This window comes from Amblyomma mixtum, chromosome 3, assembly GCF_055824585.1.
Source record: "Amblyomma mixtum isolate Tamu chromosome 3, ASM5582458v1, whole genome shotgun sequence".
In the NCBI taxonomy this organism is placed as follows: Eukaryota; Metazoa; Arthropoda; class Arachnida; order Ixodida; family Ixodidae; genus Amblyomma; species Amblyomma mixtum.
In genome coordinates, this window is record NC_143014.1 from 196,117,614 (window position 1) to 196,139,261 (window position 21,648).

The following is a 21,648-nucleotide window of genomic DNA, read 5'->3' on the forward strand; positions in this document are numbered from 1 at the left end:
GTAGAATTTTTTGCACCCAGCTTTCCAGATATTTTTCTATCAACACTCCACATACCGCATAATGAGGCGAAGGGTATGATTTTGTCTCTGGTGTCTATAAAAAAATGGTAGACTTGCCACATTTTAAAACTTTTTTAAATATGGAGAGGTATATCTCCACAAATTTGAAAACTAGAAACCTTAAGCTTCGTGAATTCTGCTGGTAATATTCATGCTCATTTTGGAGTGCCTGGTAGGAATCCTTCATATCTTAAAATTCACTCGGATTTCAAGCAGAACGTGTTGCCAAATTTTGGAAATTATTTTTTAAAAATAGTCACCTTAAACTTCTTTCCACCTTTCAGAAATTATGAGAACATGCCCACACATGCTTAAAAAATATGTTGCATTACTTTTGTATTTCTATAACACTTGCAGAGCAGCCAACGTGACTGTTAGCGGGGTTGTAGCTACGACTAGAGTAACGGAGGGTTGGGTCCCAACTTGAAACGACTAAGTGGTCAGTGATTATGGAGAAACTTCCCTTTGACTTTAAAGAGGCCATAAGCACTATTAAAATGAATTTCAATTTCATGCAGATACCCACTTATATGTGTAGCTTCATACTATTTTATTTAAATAAGTGACTTAGCAAGAAGTGTCGTTTCACCAAGGACTGAATTTTGACTGTGTTTGTAGTGTAGCAGCACTAACAAAAATCTACATAAGCTTTTGACGAAACATTTACTCCATATTCACTTCTTTTTCCAATGGATCTTTGCAAAAACATGTTAGCCAGAAAATTTATAGGCCACAAACTCCCGCTGATACAGGACACAAGTGTGAAGTGCTAAAATTTGCTCGCCTAATGAGATGAAATTGAGTCTACCAGCAGCACAGGATAGCCCGGCTCAGCATAGGCGCCAAGCACAGAACAACGGAGCGAGCTTGAAGGCTGCTTGCTCTGCCCACTGATGTCGTAAGGGTAGGGGATGTGCAGCGAGGCGCATCACCCTTATCGGTTGCCGGCAACTGCAAGCAGCAGTTTTCAAAAATTTCTAAATTATAGGGTCCATGCAGAGCTTTCAAATTTAACTCTAATATCCACACAGACCACGTTGCACTAGAATATGCCCATTGAAATCATGTCTGGGTACCTTTAATGGGTCCCTTCAGCAGCCTAGGGTTCTCGAATAACGCATCTCGAGCTGGCTGGTTGTTCATCGCAAAGGTAAACAACGCAAACTGCACAAGGACACAAAAAGGAAGACTAGACACAGCGCCAGTGTCTCGTCTTCCTTTCTGTATGCTTGTGAAGTTTGCGCTGTTTTCCTTCGTAGCATTATCTTTGCGTATCGCTTCATAGACATGGATACAGTGCTCTCTTATGCCATCACGGAATGCTTAACTTGCCCTTAAAGGAGTATATACGCCTAATTTTGGTGGCATGTTTATGACCCGCCGCGGTGGCTCAGTGGTTTGGGCGTTCGGCTACTGCGCCGGAGATCCCGGGTTCGAACCCGGCCGCGTTTCCATGGAGGCGAAACGCAAAGGCGTCCATGTGAGTGTGGTGTCAGTGCACGTTGTTGGGATGCAGCTTATATACCCACCGTTGGCAACCAGTTGTTGGGATCGGGCAGCGTGGTCGGGCCGGAGAAGGGACGAGGAAGCCGGCGACGGGGTTACGAGGAGACAAGAAGCTTTATACAAGTGGTCATTGGGGTTTAACGTCCCAAAGCGACTCAGGCTATGAGGGATGCCGTAGTGAAGGGCTCCGGAAATTTCGACCTCCTGGGGTTCTTTAACGTGCACTGACATCGCGCAGTACACAGGCCTCTAGAATTTCGCCTCCATCGAAATTCAGCCGCCGCGGCCGGGATCGAAACGCGTATTTACATTATGTACAATTAAAGTACTACTGAGATCGTCTCTCAGTTAAAGGGAGCGTCTTAGGAGACGGGAGCCTCGGTGAGAGAGGCTTTTCGGCCGTACTCGATGCCTATATAGGGTTTTCCTTCCCTGAAATCCCTATATGTAGGCCGGGCCTGCCGATGAAGGAGTGTCCTGAAAAGTTCACTTTGGCACTCACCACGCACTCTATCATTAAGGAACACGCCCCCGTCGCGTGTTGAGCTTGAGGGTGACGAGGATACCACCTATGTCAAGCAGACACTGGAAGGTCTGCTAGTGGCGTTCCCACGGTCTGCAGGTGGCCGTACGTACCGTCTTTGTCAACACTAACCAGGCTTCATGGTTTGCTTCTAGCTTGTTTAGTGGAGCCCTTGTGGCTTTCCTAAAGATCAAAATAAAAACCCGACCGCGGCGGTTGAATTTCTTTGGAGGAGAAATTCTAGAGGCCCGTGTACTGTGCGATGTCAGTGCACGTTAAAGAACCCCAGGTGGTCGAAATTTCCGGAGCCCTCCACTACGGCGTCTCTCATAGCCTGAGTCGCTTTGGGACGTTAAACCCCATAAACCAAACCAAAAGGTGTCGGAAGGTAAGAAGACCCTGTGGGAATCCAGGCTTTCCGCTGTCGCCTTTGCGCGGCTGCCGGCCTCCCGCGTTGTTTCTCCTCTTTCCCTTGCTCCCGCCTCAGGCGGTGGAGAGGCGGCTGGGTGACTAATCACTGTCATTTAGCCACAGCTCCGCCCCGGCCCCCCTAGGGCCTTTGCCATTGGCGCCTTTTGGCGGGAATTCGGGACCCGTTTTGGGCGGCCGCGCGACCGTCCGAGCGGGGCACAGAGAGAGATCCCTCCGAGACAGCGTAAGGTGCGTACGTTACTGTTTGTCCGTGCCGGCCTTTGCCGTTCGGACCAGTGCTTACTCGAGCTCGCCCGCACGTGTCCTCTGACCTGCAGCGGCTCGAGCCTGTCCAGCGGGGTCCAGCGACCTCTGACAGGCGTACCTTGCGTTGAATGCCCACTCTCTCTCGCAACCGGCCCAACGGTCGACACGAGAGAGAGATCACAGCACTGCCGCGGGGACATTCTCCTGCAGCGGCGTGCTAGCGGCGCACATTGCTCGAGTCGCTTCGTGCGCGCAGCGGAGCCTTGCGATCCTCGCGCGCCCCCGGGACGGGGTGACTATTGAGTGTGTGTGTACTGCTGAAGGACGACGTGAATAAACGTCTCCTTGGTGAACTTGGAGGCCTATTTCTTTGCGGCGAATCGCTCTCCTCCCAGCGGAGGTTGAGTGCACCGCATCGGTGTCCCAGTGTGTGTGTGGTGACGGCTGATCGGGGCCCTTGGCTCGCGCGAAGCTCGAACCCGCGGTGGGTGGTGGCCTGTGTCCACGTAGAAACCCACAACCACCAGTCCTTACCTTTCACAACCATTTCAGCTTCAGGGAAGCAGTAAGGGGTCCATTGTACGAGCTAGAAGCAAACCATGCAGCCTGGTTACTTTTGACAAAGACGGTACGTGTGGCCCGCAGCGTCAGACCACAATTCCAAGGCTGAGGTCACCCGCAAATCCACGCGGGGTAGGGAAACCGCTGGCCGGAAACTGCTCCTTTGACGACAGATAACATGAGGTGACTGACACCCGGATCCTCTTGGGTGGGTCCATTACGGTTGTCCTTGGCAACTCTTCGCCAAGTGTGCACTGACAGAGTTGCGCTGGCTGCTTTCAGGGCAGGCTTGCTATCGCCACTCTCCACTACGGCACCTTTCTTCTTTCCTCCCACCTTCCTCCCTTCGCTCTCTTCCCTTGCGGTGCGGTTCGGGTGTCAAACGAAATTAGACATTTCCTGCGGTTTGCCACGTCAGCGAACGCAGCGACAGACGCTCCTCGCGCCACCCTGTTCAGCGCCTCCGGCCATACCGCTTCCAATAATGACTTTACAGCGCCTTCGGCACAGCCCGGCGTCCTCGACGAGTGCCCCACTCCGCAAACTTCTGTAACCTAGTGCGTAGCATCGCTGCCAGCCAAAAGCTCACCTGCCGCGTCATCGCTCATTCCACCAAAGCCGTCAGTCACTGACATCAAGCGAGCGTGCTAAGGGCGAAGTGAGATTTCCGGCACCGCACGCAGGGCAGCTACCCTCAGCGGAGCACTGGACTAGGGGAACCGACCCTGAAAAAATATTGAAGCCGCATAAAAAATATTGTAAAATAGAGCAAATAAACGTTTACCACACCGCAGAATCTGTCAGATACCGGCCCCACTACCCAGGCGGCCACACCGCCTGCCCAAGGGGTCACACCCCATGCCCTCAGTACTGTCAACAGCTTCTCGGAGTCTGACCTCAGCTGGCAGCTCGACACTGCCGCAGCAAGCGTATGCTTTGGTGCCTGACTTGAGCCACCTTCCAATGGTAGAGCTACACCGAGTAGTGCGGCAACTGTCCATCCATCAGTCCATCAGCCAGCCGTCTAATATGTAGCAGTCTCGACTTTAAGCCTATCACTGCAACAACCTTTTTGCAGCCACCCACAGCCGACCATGCCCACACGCTCATCAGCACTGGCGAGCTTCACCCAAGCGCCTGGCATTGAGCCCAGCAATTTCCTCCGCCATCGTCACAGCTGTCACCGTTGTGTCGACGGTGATGTGATCGGGGATCGGGACCGAGGTCTTCACCGCATGAGGATGAAGCGGGCAGACTACGAAGGGAAGTCTTCAGGAGAACCAGCAAACTTGAAGGTTTATATTTTACATATTTACAAAATAACAAGGATACCAAGAGTCATAAAAGAATATTGCGGCTTAAATACCGTGGATAGTCCCCAGGCACCTAGCTAGGGAATCCGATATCTGGTAGAGTGTCCAATGGGCCTTTAGCCTCTTCATAGGCTCCGTCCTCATCACGTGACCGCGCACACTCCACAGAAACACGCACAGGCAAGGAGGAATATTGGCGCCTTGCAGTCGCGGACTGCGGTTTCCCGCGGGCCGACCAGGCCCAGAGGGTCGTTTTCGTAGCGTGAGCTACACTGGCCGTGGATGAGCAGTTTCGCGTGACAGTGGATAAGCCTAGGGTTGAAGATGAGCGCAGTGCGGGAGAAGCGCCGCATTCTGCATCACCGGTGAAGAGGATTAGATGCCTTTGTTCACGGCGACGCCATTGCCAGAAGCCACCCCCACGCCAGCGTTTCTTGCGTCTTCTTCGAACAACAGCGCCCTTGGTCATGGTAGCTCGATGGCGCCTGCCTGGCTCGTCTGTTACCGCTTGTTGGGCCCCCGATCACAACAACGATCGCACCTGTGTCAACCCCAGTGGCCATCCCACCCTGCTCGCGCCCTTCATCGGGGCCACCTGAGCCGTGTAAGCCACTCGGAGGACTTGAAGCTGGCGCTACAGCAGCTACACGACACCACAATGAAGAGTAGCATCGAATAGGGGCTGCACGTCGTCATCTCGCAGAACACCGTCGCCCCTGCACTGACTCCGGCAACTCCGTTTGCGGTGTTGGGCGAACACGCAGCCACCTTCTCACACTCGGTAGGAGCTGGTGGTGGTGGAAACATTATTGCCAAGAAATGCAGAGGGGGCAAACCCTGCCTCCCTTTACGTGGCACGAGGCAACCCTTAGGGGGAAGCCCTTAAAGGGCAAAGGACAGTCCTTGGAGGGAAATCCGTTTCAAGGCGTCGGTAATTATCCGGCGCTGGTCAGCAGCAGCGGAGCTGGCTAGGAGAGTCTCCCAGTATGACTCCGCCGTTGTTGGGGATGGAGGGTGTGGGAAGGATGTGGATAGTCTCCCGGTTTCCCGCAGAGCTTACAGGATGAAAGGAACTGATCGAGGTAGCGGGCATGAAGAAGAATCGGGTAGGGAGCAGTACGGGTCTGGAGTCGGCGCCAGTGGGAGGCCTGGATTAGCGTTAGTTGTAGAGGGAGCCGGCGGTGCGTAAACGCGCCGGGTATATCGGTAGTGGGTAAGGGTATCTCTGAAGGTAAGCAGACGCTCCCGGGATGGCGAAGGGGGTCCAACTCCAGCCTGGAAAGTGAGACCTCGGGTGAGGGATGGACCTCATCGTTACCGGGGAGGCCTGCGTGTGCGGGGGTCCAGATAAGGGTTACAGGGCGGGTGGGGTACCAGAAGCGTATAAGCCGAGCCGCGGTGCGGGATATCAGGCGTTTAGCGAAATTGGATAGGGCGGATTTTGAGCCGGAGAGAATTTTGGTGGCAGAGGTGGAGATGAGAACGAGCCCAATGGCTGCTTCCTCTGCAATTTCTGATGAGTCTGTGGTAATGGAGCCTGATGCGAGTTATCGGGCCTGATTGTTAGCGACGGCGAGGACCATGCGGGAGCGCGACGAGTACGCTGCCACGTCCACGTAGGCTACCTCGGAACTGTCGCCGTACAGCTTGTGCAGGGCTTTGGCGCGGGCTGCCCTGCGTTCTCCGTCGTGCTCCGGGTGCATGTTCTTAGGATAGGATGGATGATGAGATGGGAGCGTAGGTCTGGAGGTAGGGGGGCCTCCTCGGTAGGATGGATGATCGGGGCGATGCCTAGCTGACAGAGCAGAGTGCGGCCTGTCGCTGTACCCGACAGGCGAGTCAGCTGTGCTGTTGAGTGGCTTCTGCCAGCTCCTCATATGTGTTGTGGGTACCGAGGTTGAGGAGCCGGGCAGTAGAGGTGCTGGGGGGCAGGCGGAGGGCGACCTTCGCGCAGCTCCTGAGGAGTGCGTTGATGCGGTCCCGCTTCTTCTGCTTTAGGGGGAGGTAGGGGAATGATTACGCCGTGCGGCTCGTGATGTAGGCTTGGGTGAGGCGGAGAGGTTCCGCTCTCGCAGACCTGCGCGCCGGTTCGCCCGTTCGCCACGCGCCGGATTGCCTCACGCACAGCTGCTGTCAGTCCATGGAGCCGTTTCGGCCGCTCCCGTGCTTGTGACGGCGTATTCGGCGCGCCAGATTCCCACCGACATCAGCTGCAACGTTCCAACACCGATGACACTTGTGTCAGCGGGCAGCACTACAGTCGGTGGCGGCCCGCCCATGGCCTCCACTGCCCCCGTGTCCGTTGTCAGCTCGGCACCCTGCATCATTCGCCCGTTGCGCAGCAGCCAGGCTCGCCCACCTGAGCTTGTGCACTCCACCCGACGGCTCTTGCCGGCCCCTGACATGAACCTACCGGACCCTCATTTTCTCCTTTTTTCTTTCTTTTAACGACTGACCGTCTAGGCGGGGGGGACCATGTAGCGACGCGCATGGTCCGAACCGGCGGCGTGCCGAAGAGAACGAGGCAGCGCCGGCACGAGGGACAGAGAACACTGTCGGACCTTGAACTCGGCAGGACGCTGTCACCGCGATTCCTCCAGCTCGCTTCAATAAATGTGAACGCGGTCGCCCCTTCCCGGCGACCTCAACAACATTGTATCCCAGTGGTTGCCATGGTAACTGAGGTGGTTACATAATGTAATAAAATAATAACTGGCGACAGCGTGATTCCCGAGCACCACAACTCGAAACTAAACTATGTCGATCCGGTACGCATATGCAGGGCGTTCAGTATTTATCTGTCTGGGTTGTAAAATATTATCCTGCGCAAACTACTTGCCTGTTTGGGACCAGGCAGAGACCATAGGGTAGCTTATTATAGTCTACGTTTTTGAACAAATAATTTAAACATCGGAACTTGCCTGAATTGTCCAGAATCGGCGAAAAACTGCACTCGTCTGCGCGGAGAATTTTCGTCTAGGTGAGCTGAGCAGCAGATTTCACAGGCTGCGCTATCTGGGGTACGTACGAGACTTACCACAGCTCAGAGTATGGATATTGGTTGCTTCGCAGTTATGATTTGAGAGGCTGCCAAATTTGGCTAACTTGCTCGCCTTGACGAAAATTCTGCACGCAGATTTTTCATCGATTCCGGGCAGTCCAGACAAGTTCCGATGTTAAGTTATTTACCAAAAAAACGCAGACTATCATAAGGCACCCTGTGGTCAATGCTTGAGGCATAATAGACCAGTGATTTGCGCAGGAGAATTTTTTTTTACAACCCATACAGATAAATACGGAACACCCTGTATGTATCTCTGTCTGCCAGGTGTCAAATTCGAGCCACTTAGTCCTGACATCCGTGTAAAATTTGTCAACAATTTGCCGCAGAATGTTCCGGATGGTGTCCTACGATTCAGCTTTTCGTGCAGCATAAGCTCGCGGTAGGGATTCGAACCGGCGACCTGTGCACCCCCAATTCCACGTATTTACGAATCTTCATGTAGCATTGCCGCTCAACCGTTTGTCACAGAGTGTTCGGAGTGGTGGCATACGATTTCGCGTTTCGTGCAGCATAAACATACTATAGTCGGATACAACTTGTGGGGATGCACTCCCCCCCCCCCCCCCCCCGTGGTTCGCTTTCCCGCAATGCACCCCAACTGGGTTAGCTCCCCCGCAACGTACTCTTCTCAGTCGTGTTACTTTAACTAACAGGGGAGGGCGCTCGCGTCGTAGCGACACGAGCGCCACGGATGGCGTTATGCTGCGCGCTCGCGGGTGAGAGCCGGTCCTTTTCTCCCTGGGACCGGGAAAGCGCGCGGACGTTTCGCTCGCGGCTCCGCTCTTCGTCGACGGGCGCCTCTTGGTCGGAACTATACTCCGTTTCATACATAGCAGTCAACGCAGCGAAGGCTGCGGCGCCTGTTCGCGCTCCTTGTCCGCATCGTAATGTAGTGCGTCGAAAGTGAAAAGAGTAATGAACTTAAAATTAAAGTAAATGTTGATCGATATTGTAGTATAATAATAAAAGTGTTTTATTTTGCAAAAAGATTGCTTTTTTATGTTCTTCAAAACAGAGTGCCTTAGGTTTCTGGTTTTTTTCCGGCTCCTCCTGTATCAGGTTTTCGCAGCTACGCCGGCCAGTGATGTCATCTGCTTTCGTCTTTCGGTTTCTGAGTCCGCGAAAATGGCACCGCTATTTCCTGCTCGCTTGTTTTCTTCGCCCACTGCGGCTTCCAAAACATCTCCTGCTCGCCTATTCTCCAAGCTGAAGTCTCCGAAAATTTCGAAAGACTGCAAGCAGGTGATTGTCAACGTTTACTCTAGCGTAAGGAAGCGCTTCCCGGAGAAGACTGTGCGTGAAAGGCCTTTGTACTGGAATAAGATCACCGCAAAAACGACCTAGCGGGGTGACAATATCTAGCTCTCGCAGTGTTAAATATGACAGCTTTGCACTCAACGCCATCCGACTCAAGTTACATCGTATGTATGCCTGCCTTTTCCCTTCGAAACAAGTAAACAGCGCTGTATTTTTCAAAGTAGGCATTAGAGTTTGACAGTTTCGAGTTTCTACCTAATGAACCTTTTAAGAAAAATAAAAAAATAAACAAAAAACCCCAGACAAGCCGGGAGTCGAACCTTGGCTCCTTATAAAATGAACAGACAGGCACGCGCTTCGTACCACTCAGCCACTTTTCTTTTTTTTCTTTATCACTCAGCCACTTTTCTTCTCCGACATGTGCTTATTACAGTGATGTAATGTTCTATGTACATGAACTATATACAAGCCATTATGAAAACAGTGGTAAACAATACATATTGAAAAGACCATGCACTAGAAAAGGGGCAATGCAGAGCACATCACTAATAGTGAGTGCCACTCCGGTTCGTACTCAGTCTGGGCATACACGTCTCTTATGAACAACCATTCGACTGAAGTGATCCTTTGTAGACACAACAGGTTAACAGTGTCTGTCCATCATGCGGGTTTTCCAGAGGCTGTGCAGTCCAATCAGAAAGAACATGTCCAGGGGTTCATCAACAAATGGCAGCGCAGTGAGATAGCGAAAATTCAGGGGGCACTTTGTTGACCTAAAGTGCGGTGAGGCGAAAGCCGTAAGCACGGTGTTGCTGCTGGTGTCACTGATGCGTTGCTAAGATGTTAGGCTTCGCCTCTAAGAGTGAAACGCGACAGCGTCTTGCAACGCTGCCAGGCAGTCCATAGAACGCCAGCGCCCGTTCGGTTCTACGCCTTGCTCGTCGGTAAATTGTTTTTTGAGGAAAGGAAATATATCTGTCTCGCATATCTTGGTGGACACCTGAACCTCGCCGTAAGGGAAGGGAGGAAGGTGGGAGTGAACGAAGACATCGTATTTACTAGGCGCGCCTTTGTTCATTCCAAACCATCGAGCTGGCATGGCGGAGCAATAAAGAAAAAAAAAGCTTGCATGGCGGAGTGGTTGCGTGCTCGTCTCGCACTCCGGAGACAGGGGTTCGATTCCTGAACTCGACAAATTTCCTACTCGGTTTTATTTAATTATCTGGTCTGACTAGAAAGGTTGATTAGGCTACTTGGTCAATTAAGCAATTAACTAACCTCAGTCCCACTTACTTGAAGAATCACTATACCATGCCTTTATTTGGTTGCATGGTTACTAGCCAAAGTACGAGGGTAATCCCAAAAGTAAGGTCTCCAGAGGGCTGCGGCCGCAAGGAAACGATTTGCGTGGCTGCTCGCTATGCTGCTGGGTTCTTTGTTTCCCGTTTTCCAAACAAGCCATGACTCAGCGCAAAAGGGACTGTCATTCTCGGAACAGCAGCCATTTGAAATGTAGCTCCCGTTTGTCGCTACCGCCAGGTGCGAAGTTCGCGCAGTTATTCTATTCTTAAACGCAAAAAGCGTTCATCCAATCGAAACTCACCGCTAGTTGACGAAAGTGTACGGAGAGTCGTGCATGCATGTTAAAAACGTCCGCAAGGAGTGCAGGGAGTTCGCAGCTGGTCGCACTGAAATTCACGCCGAAGAAAGAAGCGCGGAGCCATCATTTTCTGATGAGACAGTCGCGAAGGTCGAAGAAATCATGCGGCAAGATCGGAGGATCACACTCGACGAACTCTGCATTTTGGTTCCTGGCGTTTCTAGAAGCACTATTCATAGCATTTTGACAGCAAAGTTGAAATATCAGAAGGTGTACGCAAGACGGGTTCCGCGAATGTTCACAGACGACCATCAACGGCAAAGCTTTGAGTCCTCCCGCGCATTTCTTCGGCGTTATGGAGATGAAAAGCAGACCTTTTTGGATTCCAATGTTACGGGTGACGAAACCTGGGCATTCCACTTCACACCTGAGACCAAACAAGAATCACATGAGTGGCAGCACTCCTGTTAGCCCAAGCCGAGAAAATTCAAGCGAACACAGTCTGCCAGCAAAGTCATGGCAACTGTGTTTTGGGATCGGAAAGGGGTATTGTTGGTAGACTTCATGACTCGTGGCATCACAGTAAACGGGGGAAAATATTACGAGATCCTTAAAAAACTCAGACGGGTGATTCAAAAGCCCAGAAGAGGAATGCTGAGCAAGGGCGTGAGTCTTCTCCACAACGCTCTCCCCCACGTTGTCTACCAAACTGTCGCTCTCCTGCAACAGTTTGGATTGAACGTCATCAGCCACCCGCACTACAGTCCGGACTTAGCACCAAGTGACTACCACTTGTTTCCAAAGCTAAAAGAACATCTCGCTGGAAGGCGCTTCACCGATGATGACGAAGTGAAAGATGTGGTCAAACGCTTCCTCGACGGCATGGCGGCGAGCTGGTATGACATGGGCATACAAAATCTGCCCCAGCGTCTGCAAAAATGCATAGACCGCAACGCCGATTATGTGGAAAAGTAGAAGAATGGTCTGCCTTTTAAGTGATTTGTAAGTTGCTTAAATAAACCTTTCTTTCAATTTATAAAAGAACTGGAGACCTTATTTTTGGGATGACCCTCGTACAATTGGCCCGTTTGAAATTCGCGCACTGTGACGTCACAACGGTTTCGACCAATTGAAAAGCGTGACATTTCTGTCGACAACTGCTGCTTACAACGATGAGGCATTAAAGGCTTCCGCCTCAAAAGTTGTGAAGCGTACATGTAAAAATCTTCAAGATGTTCTGGGAGCCAAAGTATCTTGAGCTTTACTGTCTTCGGTTCCGGGTCAATCACTAGACAACGGCGGTTTTTCACTTGTAACTCCTGAGTGCTCACGAGCTTAGCTTTCGCTAACGCTGTCTTGCATGCTATCATCCATACGTGAGACATCTGAAATTGTCCGATAGAGCTAATGTCACAGAGGTCAATGACACCCCGTAAGGCATCTCTGAAGTCCTGGGCACGATAGGGACGGCCAGCAAGGTCCGCATGCAGAAATACGGAGTTAAAAACCAGCTTACCAGCAGGCAGACGGGGAAGAACAGTACGGTAAGTATTACTGGCAGCAGAAGCCGCAACAGTACCTCGGCCTAGGGCCGATTTATCCATTTCTACGGAGAGCATCAAAAACGCGACCGTTCTTCTTCTTCTTCTTCTTCACCATATGAAAATGGCACATACCCACGCGGGGGGATTGATGATGGTGATGATGTCCTCGGGCTGAATGGCACATACCCACGGCGGGGGATTGGCCAGGGTGCATAGCGGATACAAACGCACTCATGTACAGGGAATGGAGTAGAATTAAATCTAAAAATTTGGAACGCAGAGCTAGAATTTGTACAATACAAAAAATACGGAGAAAGAAAAGTTGTGAATTCACATTCTAGCAGAGGAATCTACCAGATGAAATTATATAATCGTGAATAGAATCTAACACTGGTTTCAGGGCATATCCCTTGGCGCTTGCCCCAAAGGATAAGAGAATCGGTATAGATAGAGGAAGCCCAAGCCGAGCGAGGGGGATCTCCAAGCAAATTCTACGGAGAGCAGCGAGCCGCCGGCAGGAGAGGAAAAAATGTTCTGTAGACTCAATTTCGCCACAAGACTCACAAAGGTTGGATATCGAAAGCCCCGATCGGCATAAATAAAGATTTAGCCGCGGTATCCTGCAGCGCAAAAGGGTCATGGACACCTCACATTGCCTCGAACTACACATCCGCACACTCCAAGGAAATGCCAGGTGTTGAAAATCCGCTGCAGCGAGGAGAGGCTCATGGCTCAAGGTGTGGAAACGATGGAATCGCTGAAAGCGTGCCAGAGTCAAGTAAACAGTATTTGGGACGAAAGGGGCAATAGGACCATCAAGGGCAGACTTTGCTAAAAAATCAGCCCTCTCATTAGAAACAATGCCACAGTGCCCAGGGACCCAGTGAAAGCGAACTTCTGAAACATGTGGAGGAATAAAAAATTGAAGGGAACGGCTCATAGGAGTATCACTCGAGGTTTCGAGCGCTGCCAAAACAGAAAGGTTGTCTGAGAGTATAATAACCCGAGTGATACTGCAGGGAATCCTTATTAAGGCCAACTCAATGGCCAGAAACTCAGCTACAAAAATAGGGGTATAGTCAGGGGCCCGAAATGAGTAGCTCCAATCAAGAGCCCTTGAGTAAATACCAATAGCGGCCTTTTCATTTTGCTGGGAGGCATCTGTATAGACGGCAATATGGTTAGGAAAATTGTCTAGGTACTCCTCTATGAGCCCATTTAACATATTGGCGGGCAGGTTCTTAGCATTCCTTGGGAGGGTGTTGTCAAAGAAGACGGCCGTGTCAGCCCGCCTGTGGTTGACTAGTACCAAAGATCTCATTGATACAGAAATATTTGACAGCAGGGAGTTAGAGAACACCACCTGAGGGAGCTTATACCGAGGCCAGGAAGTACCAAAGAAGAGAGTTGGGTTCGTTGTAAATATAGGGTTAGCCAATCCAGGAACAGGCTCCAAAGACCTTAAAAATGTCCGCACAGTGATAAGCTCAAACCGGGAATTGAGATCAGGTATTCGCGCCTCCAAGTACAACACCGCATTAGCTACTGATTTAGGGAGACCTAAGCAAAGGCGCAGAGCGCGTCGCTCCATAACAAACAGGGGTTCACGCTTGTACTTTGGGCACCCAGAAAAGAGAACGGAGCCAAATTCAAGGATTGGCCGTACATAGGACTTATAAAGAAGTAGTAGAGTGTCTCGTCGCATACCGAATTTTTTGTTGCTGATCCTCACCAACCGGCCGAGGGCACGCTCACCCTTAAGCGCAATGCTTCTAATGTGTGGCCGCCAGTCTAATTGCGGGTCATATATTATACCCAAGTATTTTGTTGAATCAACTTGCAGGATGAGGATAGAGTGATACGACAGAGAGATGTAAAGAGGGGTTGCTTGTGGGAAAACAAGGACGGCACACTTGTTCACATTTAAAGTTAACTTTATGCTGTCTAGCCAAACTTGCAGAGCATTTAAATACTCTTGCAGTAATTGGTACAGGATATGAATGTCTTTGGCAGAAGCGAAAAAAGCAATATCATCCGCATACACATAAACTTTGACGGCTGGGTGAATAGGGATATCACGCATTAGTATGTTAAACAATAACGGTGAAAGAACGGAGCCTTGTGGGACACCTCTAGACTGGGCGTATGTTGTAGAAGTTAACGTACCCTTAGAACAAAAGAACGCTCTATTCTTTAAGAACTCTCCTATCCACGCAAATAGGTACAAAGGAGGTTGTACATTAGCCAGTTTATGAAGCAAAATGCTGTGTTCAACGCTGTCGTAAGCCTTTGCAATATCTAAAGTAACCAGAGCTGATACCTCATTTTGCCTCATAGCAACCTTAATACGGCTCTCCAAGTCTATGTGCGCGGTCCAAATCGAACACCCCCGGCGGAAGCCAATCTGAGCCTCGCTAAAACCTTGAAGACTCAGAATATGACTAGTGAGGCTGCTGAAGACTACCCGCTCTACAAGCTTGACCAAATTTGATGTGAGAGCAATCGGCCGAATATTGTCGAGATCAAAACCCTTCCCCTGCTCTTTCAGCAGTAAAATAATTTTCGCTGTTTTCCAATTTTGTGGAATCCAGGCTTTTTCCAAAGACCAGTTCACAATCTGCAAGAGGTACGGGGCAAAATCTTGCATTAGGATTTTAAGCATGCCAACTGTTACTCCGTCAATCCCAGGGGCAGCAGATTGCAGGCAATTAACTACGGACGCTAAATCAGAGGCAGATACCTTAGTGAAGTCTCCACCCAAATCAAACGGGGTTGATGGAAAGGTAGTGCGAGCTCGAAAACGCACAGCAAGGCCTTGAGCTATGGACTCTAGTATATCTTTTTCGTCCCGAGGTGGCAATACTGTGGACTGAGAGATGTGCGAAGAGGGCAGCACATGAGTACGTTCCATGAATCTATAAAGAGACTTCCGGTTGACAGGATTAGACAGATAGGTGTTCAGGCTGGCATTGTAATCATCCTTAGCCTTAGATATTGTTCTTTTAAAATAGGCTGCAAAGAATTTGTAATTTATCCAGTTCTTTGGGCACTGGTTGTGCGTTAGACTCTTCCATGCAGCTTTCCTTCGACGATAGGCTTTTTCGCAGTCGTCATTCCACCAACTGGAAGGAGTCTTATTTACAACGCCTGACCGGACTGTAAAGACTGCTCGCCGAGAGGCGTCTAACACAGAATTTAATACCCGAGGGCCCCCGTCAGATTTACCGGAGGGGGCAACAGACGAGAGGGTCTCACCTAGGAGATTCTTGAACAGTGTAGTATTTATAAATTTTTGTGGCGAACCAGTCGCCCTGACTGGACTGCACGCAATAGTGAAAGTGATTGGAGAGTGGTCACTGGACGTACCGCAGTCAACTGTACACCACGAAGATACCGCTGTACCATTAACTGCTAGCGTTAAATCAATAGCTGATCGAGAATTAGCCCTCATGTAAGTTATGGCGCGACTATTGTAACAGCACACGCCGTTTGCTGACATCCAAGACCAAAGTAATTTGCCAAGGTACGGTGTCGGAACGCCGTCTTCGTCTTTCTCCTCGTACCACTCAGCCACGACGCGAGGCGGACGAATACGTTTTGCTTGTTTTTTACAGCGGACTAAACCCGTCCCGTCCGGCCTCGGAGTTTTCCCTCTACCCTACCGTGGGCGAACATTCGCTCGTAACCGTGCTGGTGAGTCGGACATCCTCGATTCCTCAGTGTATTTTGCTGAGAGTTGGCGTTATTGTTGTTGTAGCAATAAATGCCTTGTTTGTGTCAGCCAGTGTGTCGTTCCTTTATTCCCGCAGAGCAACCCACGAAACACAAAAAGCGCTAATAGACGTCTAAAAAAAGTCTCGAAAAAAAAAAGCTTGACATCTAGAAGAAGTTTCATCTAAGCAGTTTTTTAGACTTAGACGTTTACTAGCCCTCTATTAGCTCTGCTAACGCTACGCTTGTATACGGCTAGAAAACTTCTGAGGTAGAACTTTTCTAGAATTTTTTTAGACGTTCCTTTTTTTTCCGAAATGGGTGCCTGTAATATCTTACGCATTTCAAGAATGATTTTTAGTGCTGCCTTTAAACCCTCTAAAGCTTTAAAAATGTTATAGTTCATTTTTCTGGTATACACCACTCAAAAATGAACTCAAAGCTGATTTGCAATGACCCGAACAATGAGCCCACATTACAAGGGATGTATGTCTGTAGTAATGAGCCATAAATGCATGTGCTAGCACACTTTTCAGTCACTGCGTTACTCTTTATTGAATCCAGTGCATACACCCACACAAAAAAAGAAAGGGACCAGGAAATTAATGTTAGAAGCCATGGAGGAGGTAGCTTCACTGGTTTGGCAGACATTACAATGGTAAGCACTTGGATGGCGGGAAAGTGTCGAACAGCAACCAATTGTTAAATCAAAAATTCATTCGGCCCCAGGCCTTGTTCACAACGGATGCGTTGATGATCAAGTTGCTGTGATGTGGACGCCAGTGAAGAGCTCGCTAGGTGTTCCAAACATCGTTTTTCTTGCAAGGAGTATGCCAACTAGACGGTAACAAGGGGAAGTCAAATCCAGTTCTGTTCAGCAGCCTGCAGAAGTGAAAAAATTAGAGTAACCAAAAAGCACAGTCAGTCAGGCGCATGTAGAAGGGCCAATGAGGAGTCGGAAGCAAATAAGACCAGAAAATGGCAAGGAGTGACAGTACAGGCAATAAAATAAGCTAACCAAAAACATAGGCATATGATGTCATTACAAGCGGCATTTCAGCAGAGTGCAACGGCTCACCATAAACTCAAGAAGTCAATCACTGTGGAGGCCTTTAACAGACGCAAAATTCAAACAGCATGCATGTACACTGAAAGCCAAGCAGTCAATAGCAAGTGCACTGCCTTACTGTGATGCACACTGTAATCACAGAACCTCCTAAGCTGCATCTTGCAAACAGGCTTTCTCTTACCTGCAAGATGTGGCTGAATCAAAAGTGGTTGATGGTTGACATCTTGCACCGTCGCACGAAAACATAGCAGAGATGCTGCTGTCCTGGTAATACCTGTATCACTTCAGTATACACCAGACATGCGTTAAATCTTGGACCTTTCCTTGACAGCCACACAGGGGCACATCTGAAAGATAAGACAAATAAAAGTGCGTGTGTATAAGGTTCCTAACACTGCATTGCCAAACAAGCCCTCTCTAATCTGTACGATGAAGCTCAAACAGCGGGCAAGAGATTACTTACACCACTGCATAAGAAGCATTTGTCCAGATTCCCACCTCAGAACTGAAACAATCTCCAGGCCAAGTCTTCTGAACAACCAAGTACAAGGTGCTGCTATTAATTTGCGTGAAACTAGACCAGGTCCTTGCTCCTCCGGCCAACAGTTGGGGTTCTGAAGGACAAACAAATAATGGGGCTTGTGGAATGAACATGAGCAAACAGCCTAGACCTATACAAGAAATCATGTACTGAAAGAAAAGGTGTCAGCTGCAAAGCGTGCTTACCAAAACTTGAGAAGTTGAGCAGGCAAGGAGGTCCTCTGAAAACCTCTGTTGAATAGCCTGTACCCAAAACGAAGTGCACACACTGAAGCAGGGACAACGCCAGCTGTGCACGGCGCAATGGTTTTCCAAAAAATAAAAGCTGCCATGCCTGCAAAGAGCCGTAGTACTTCACTGCACTGTCAAACAGCCTGCACACATACAGAGCAGCACCACTGAGTAAACTACCTTTGTGCCGGAGCTCTCAATCGTAATGAAATAAAAGCTTGACGCAGTTAAGATAACCAAAAACTGAAGGCACAGCGCACGAAGGACAGGACAGGTCCTTCGTGCGCTGTGCCTTCAGTTTTAACAATGTACCGACTAGCCCAAACAAATACCATAGTGAAGATAACCAAAGCGTTTTTAACGCGAGATTCACTGACGGCAATCACAGCAAGAAGAATTGGAGCACACAAGTGGCGAGATGAGAGTCCTTGGCAAGAATAAAACCCTGCCAGAATGCAATAGAGCACAGACTTTAATCAATGTCTAGGAAAAAATTCGCGCCTTATCAACGTACGCTTAAACAAAGCTGGTTGGTTTGAAGCTTTGTCACGTTCACCTTCACCGCCTTGGTAAAGAAAGCAACTCGCATGCGAGAGCAGCCTAGCTGTATCCACTTAGCAAAAGCTCAAATAGCACTTTAGTATGTAAAGCACTGGCTGATACTGTTCAATAATTTGTAAACCAAAGGAGTGACACACTAGCCGACCGTTCAATCAGGCGCGTTAGAGGCTTAGCTAAAGCAAGGCCGACACTATCACCACAGAAAAGAAATGGAAGGTTACTCACTTTTGCGGAAAACGAGGCTCACATCTCAGTGCAACACTGGCAGTAAACGATACTGCAGAAAAAAGGGGAAACTGCGAACTGCAGCGGCGTGAAGTGCCAACCAGCGCGGAAAAAAGTGCGCAGCGAAACGTAACAAGGTAGTACGCAGCATCCACTTCGCGCGCAACGCTAAATGGCCAAATGAAGTACTAAATTTCTAAACGAAAAAATAAACAAATCATCAAAGAACCAAAAACAAATTGAATCTAATACTTTCATGTAAAACTAAGCACTTGCAGCTTGCACAAAGATTTCTTTCTGCTTGAAACGGTTAAAACCACTTTGGCAAACTAGCCTGCATCGCCACCGTGCGGAGCGATACCAAGCAGTAAGCTGCGGCGTGACTCAAGAAAGATTGCCTCCAAGATACGCCGCCACGAAAAGATAGCACGCGGGTGATCTGCGCGATAAACCGCGCGAGCGAGTACGGCGAAGGCGGCGAAGGCAGCGTGCGCTGCGCCTGTCAATCCGCATGCTGCCGCCAGCTAGCCGAGGCGTAACAGAGGCGTTCGCAACATGAAGCAAATTTTTTCACTCGCGTAACTACCGTCGGCTTTCAGGGCCATTATATGTTCCCTAAATCCAGCCTTACGAGTGGCGGGTTAGGTGCACTCGATGTGGAACGTGATTCGGGCTCCGTAGGAGAAAACGCGCTTTCTGTGTTCGAATACTATGAGCGGTCTTTGCACCGGCGCGCCTGCTCTTCGAAACGTCAAGCAGGAGAGCCATCTAATTTATGTTCCGTGATTTACAGCATGTTTAATCCACGGTGGCAACTCTCTGCTGATTGCTGGCGCATCTCCTTGACGTGGTCTCAAGTTCCACGTTAGAAACAAGTCTAGAAAACATCTGACTACAGATGTTTCACAGAAGTTTCACAGCAAACGTCTGACTGCAGCTGTTTAAGAGACGTCGCAGAGGAAACTTCTTCTTGTCGACATCTATGAGACGTTTGAACACAGCGCAAGACGTTTGTAGTCGTTTGAAGCTGTTCCGAGACGTTCGTAAGACGTTTTGTGTTTCGTGGGAAGGCCCGTCGTGGTCGGCGAGCGCTCGGTAGCGCTTGCGACCACGGGGTGGGGTCCGGGCGGTTTTGAACTGGGTCAGCCGCGGTTAAACGGGGAGAACGTATTTATATCCTCCCCATTTAAAACCCCACAAACTTAAGAACGAAGCGGCTTTTCCCCGTCAGAGGACCCCCTTCCATCCAATGGCGTCGGCCGATTCTCATGACCCTGCTAGGGTGACAATGCAGGGAGCGGTGCCACAATGGAGAGAGGGGTCTATCCCCGACTATGGACAGAGGGGACTATCCCCTTTCATCTGCCACTCCCTGCATTGTCACGCTAGCAGGACAATGAGAATAAGGTTCCTGTTCCCCAGATCCCTGAGTGGGGAATAAAGTTCGAAGAACGCTGTCCAGTCGGATAGGCAGTTGAGGACGCTGGTGGTACCACCCACGAGGGGAGGGGGGGGGGGGGGGGGGGGTGCTGGACTTTCTCGCTCTCTCGCAGCATCTTGCTTCACGATGACTCACGTCTGGAAGTAATTCTTCGCAGGCCCGTGTACTCCGATCTTAACAAGGGCAACAATTCGAAGTTTCTAAGAATGCTCGGAACGTGTAGATCGAGTTACCGCGGCAAAAAGACGAGTTAGGATTCCTGAGGTAACTGATTTTCTACAGAAAATATACCGAGATAATAAAGTTGAAATTACATGGGAAAGGATAGAAGTAAAACAGTGGAGGTACACAGGATTAGGACAAGGTTGTCCTCTGTCAGCGCTGCTGTTCATGCTTTATGTGATAAATATGGAAAGGAGGCTACAAGGAAATAATCTAGGTTATAATCTGTTGTGCAGATTAGGGGGAAATGTCGTTGAGCAACGGCTCCTGGGTTCAATGTATGCGGACGATATTGTGCTGGCCAGGAAGATGTGCAGATTCTGGTTAATTGTTTTGGAGACGAAGGAAACGCTCTAGGTTTCAGTTTTAGCGTGACTAAGTCCGGTGTAATAATTTTCAACGACACAACTGATCAGGTGCTTACAATACAAGACCACGAAATACCCAGAGTGGCCGGATGCAAATATCTTGGGATATGGTTAAACGAAGGGCAGATGTGCACGGAAAAGCATGAACAGTAGGGCAAAGGACGAAGAGATGCCGGGATAATGAAACATGGGGCATTATGGAGGCAGAACAAATATTAATTTGAGAGGTATTTGGAAATTAATAATGGGGACGGGGCTTACTTTCGGGAATGCGGTTCTGTGCTTAAGAAGTTCGTTCGAGATTAGAAGTAAATCAGAGAGCTGTTGGAAGATTAGCGCCATAATCTTATTACAGTGTTAATATATTATAGGTGCCCACGGCAAAACCACGAACGAGGCAGTGTGGGATGTGGGCTGGGCATCGTTCGAAGCACGGGAAGCTCAGAGTAAAATACTAGTGGATGATAACAGGTGGGCAGCTTTAAATACTTATACAGAAAGAGCGTTGACTCGCAACGGCGGAAAAGAACTATAGGAAGTAGGAAGCTAACCAGTAAGTATGCTGGGCACGAGGACGGAGAAAGAAAGAGCATTAAACGACAGGTTAAAAACGGAGAAGGTAAAAATTGGATTAATTCAATGGAAAAGAAGCATAGTCTAGAACTATATGATTCTGGAAAAAGGCAGATCAGGAAGGAATCGTTCTGCGATAATTCAAGGCTGTGCATGCCCTTAAAGCTAGGTCAGGGTGTCCTAGAACGCGCAGCTATAAAATGAAATTTAACAAAGGAGATGGCACAAGTGCTGTACGTGTGTGGTAAATCTGTAGAAACCATTGAACACGTACCTCATATTCAAATGTGATAGTTTCCATCCGGAAATCGATGCAGGCACAGTCACTCTTCCTGAGGCTCTAGGGTTTGGAGATACAACAAAGGTCATGTAAATAAATCTGTGGTGGAAGTTAGCAACAATTGTGATTGGAAGATTGGTGGCTCAAAAGCAGAGAGATGACATAAGGTTATAAGTATAGGAAACCGTATTGTTAGAAATTAACGAATTTTAATAATTTTCAACACAGTTAAAGAAAAATAAAGAAAAAAGCGAAGTATGGTGGCCACTGCCACCACTCCGTTTGAAAGAGGACGCTGCTATCTTCCATCCACCCATCTAT

General features: G+C 49.3%; 1 long non-coding RNA gene across 3 annotated transcripts; it reads right to left on the minus strand.

Annotated features, from left to right (window-relative positions):
- Positions 1-16,329: 16,329 nt before the first annotated feature.
- Positions 16,330-21,371, minus strand: LOC149353189 (uncharacterized). 3 transcript variants are annotated; one of them, XR_016290928.1, is made up of 5 exons: positions 18,444-21,371; positions 17,613-17,760; positions 17,350-17,500; positions 17,068-17,233; positions 16,330-16,699 (listed from the first exon to the last, which is right to left on the minus strand). It is a non-coding gene; the product is annotated as an uncharacterized LOC149353189 (long non-coding RNA). The 3 variants fall into 3 exon arrangements; XR_016290927.1 differs by lacking the exon at positions 18,444-21,371 and having other exon boundaries at positions 17,385-17,500; positions 17,613-17,906; XR_016290926.1 differs by lacking the exon at positions 18,444-21,371 and having other exon boundaries at positions 17,613-17,903.
- Between the last annotated feature and the right edge of the window lie 277 nt (positions 21,372-21,648).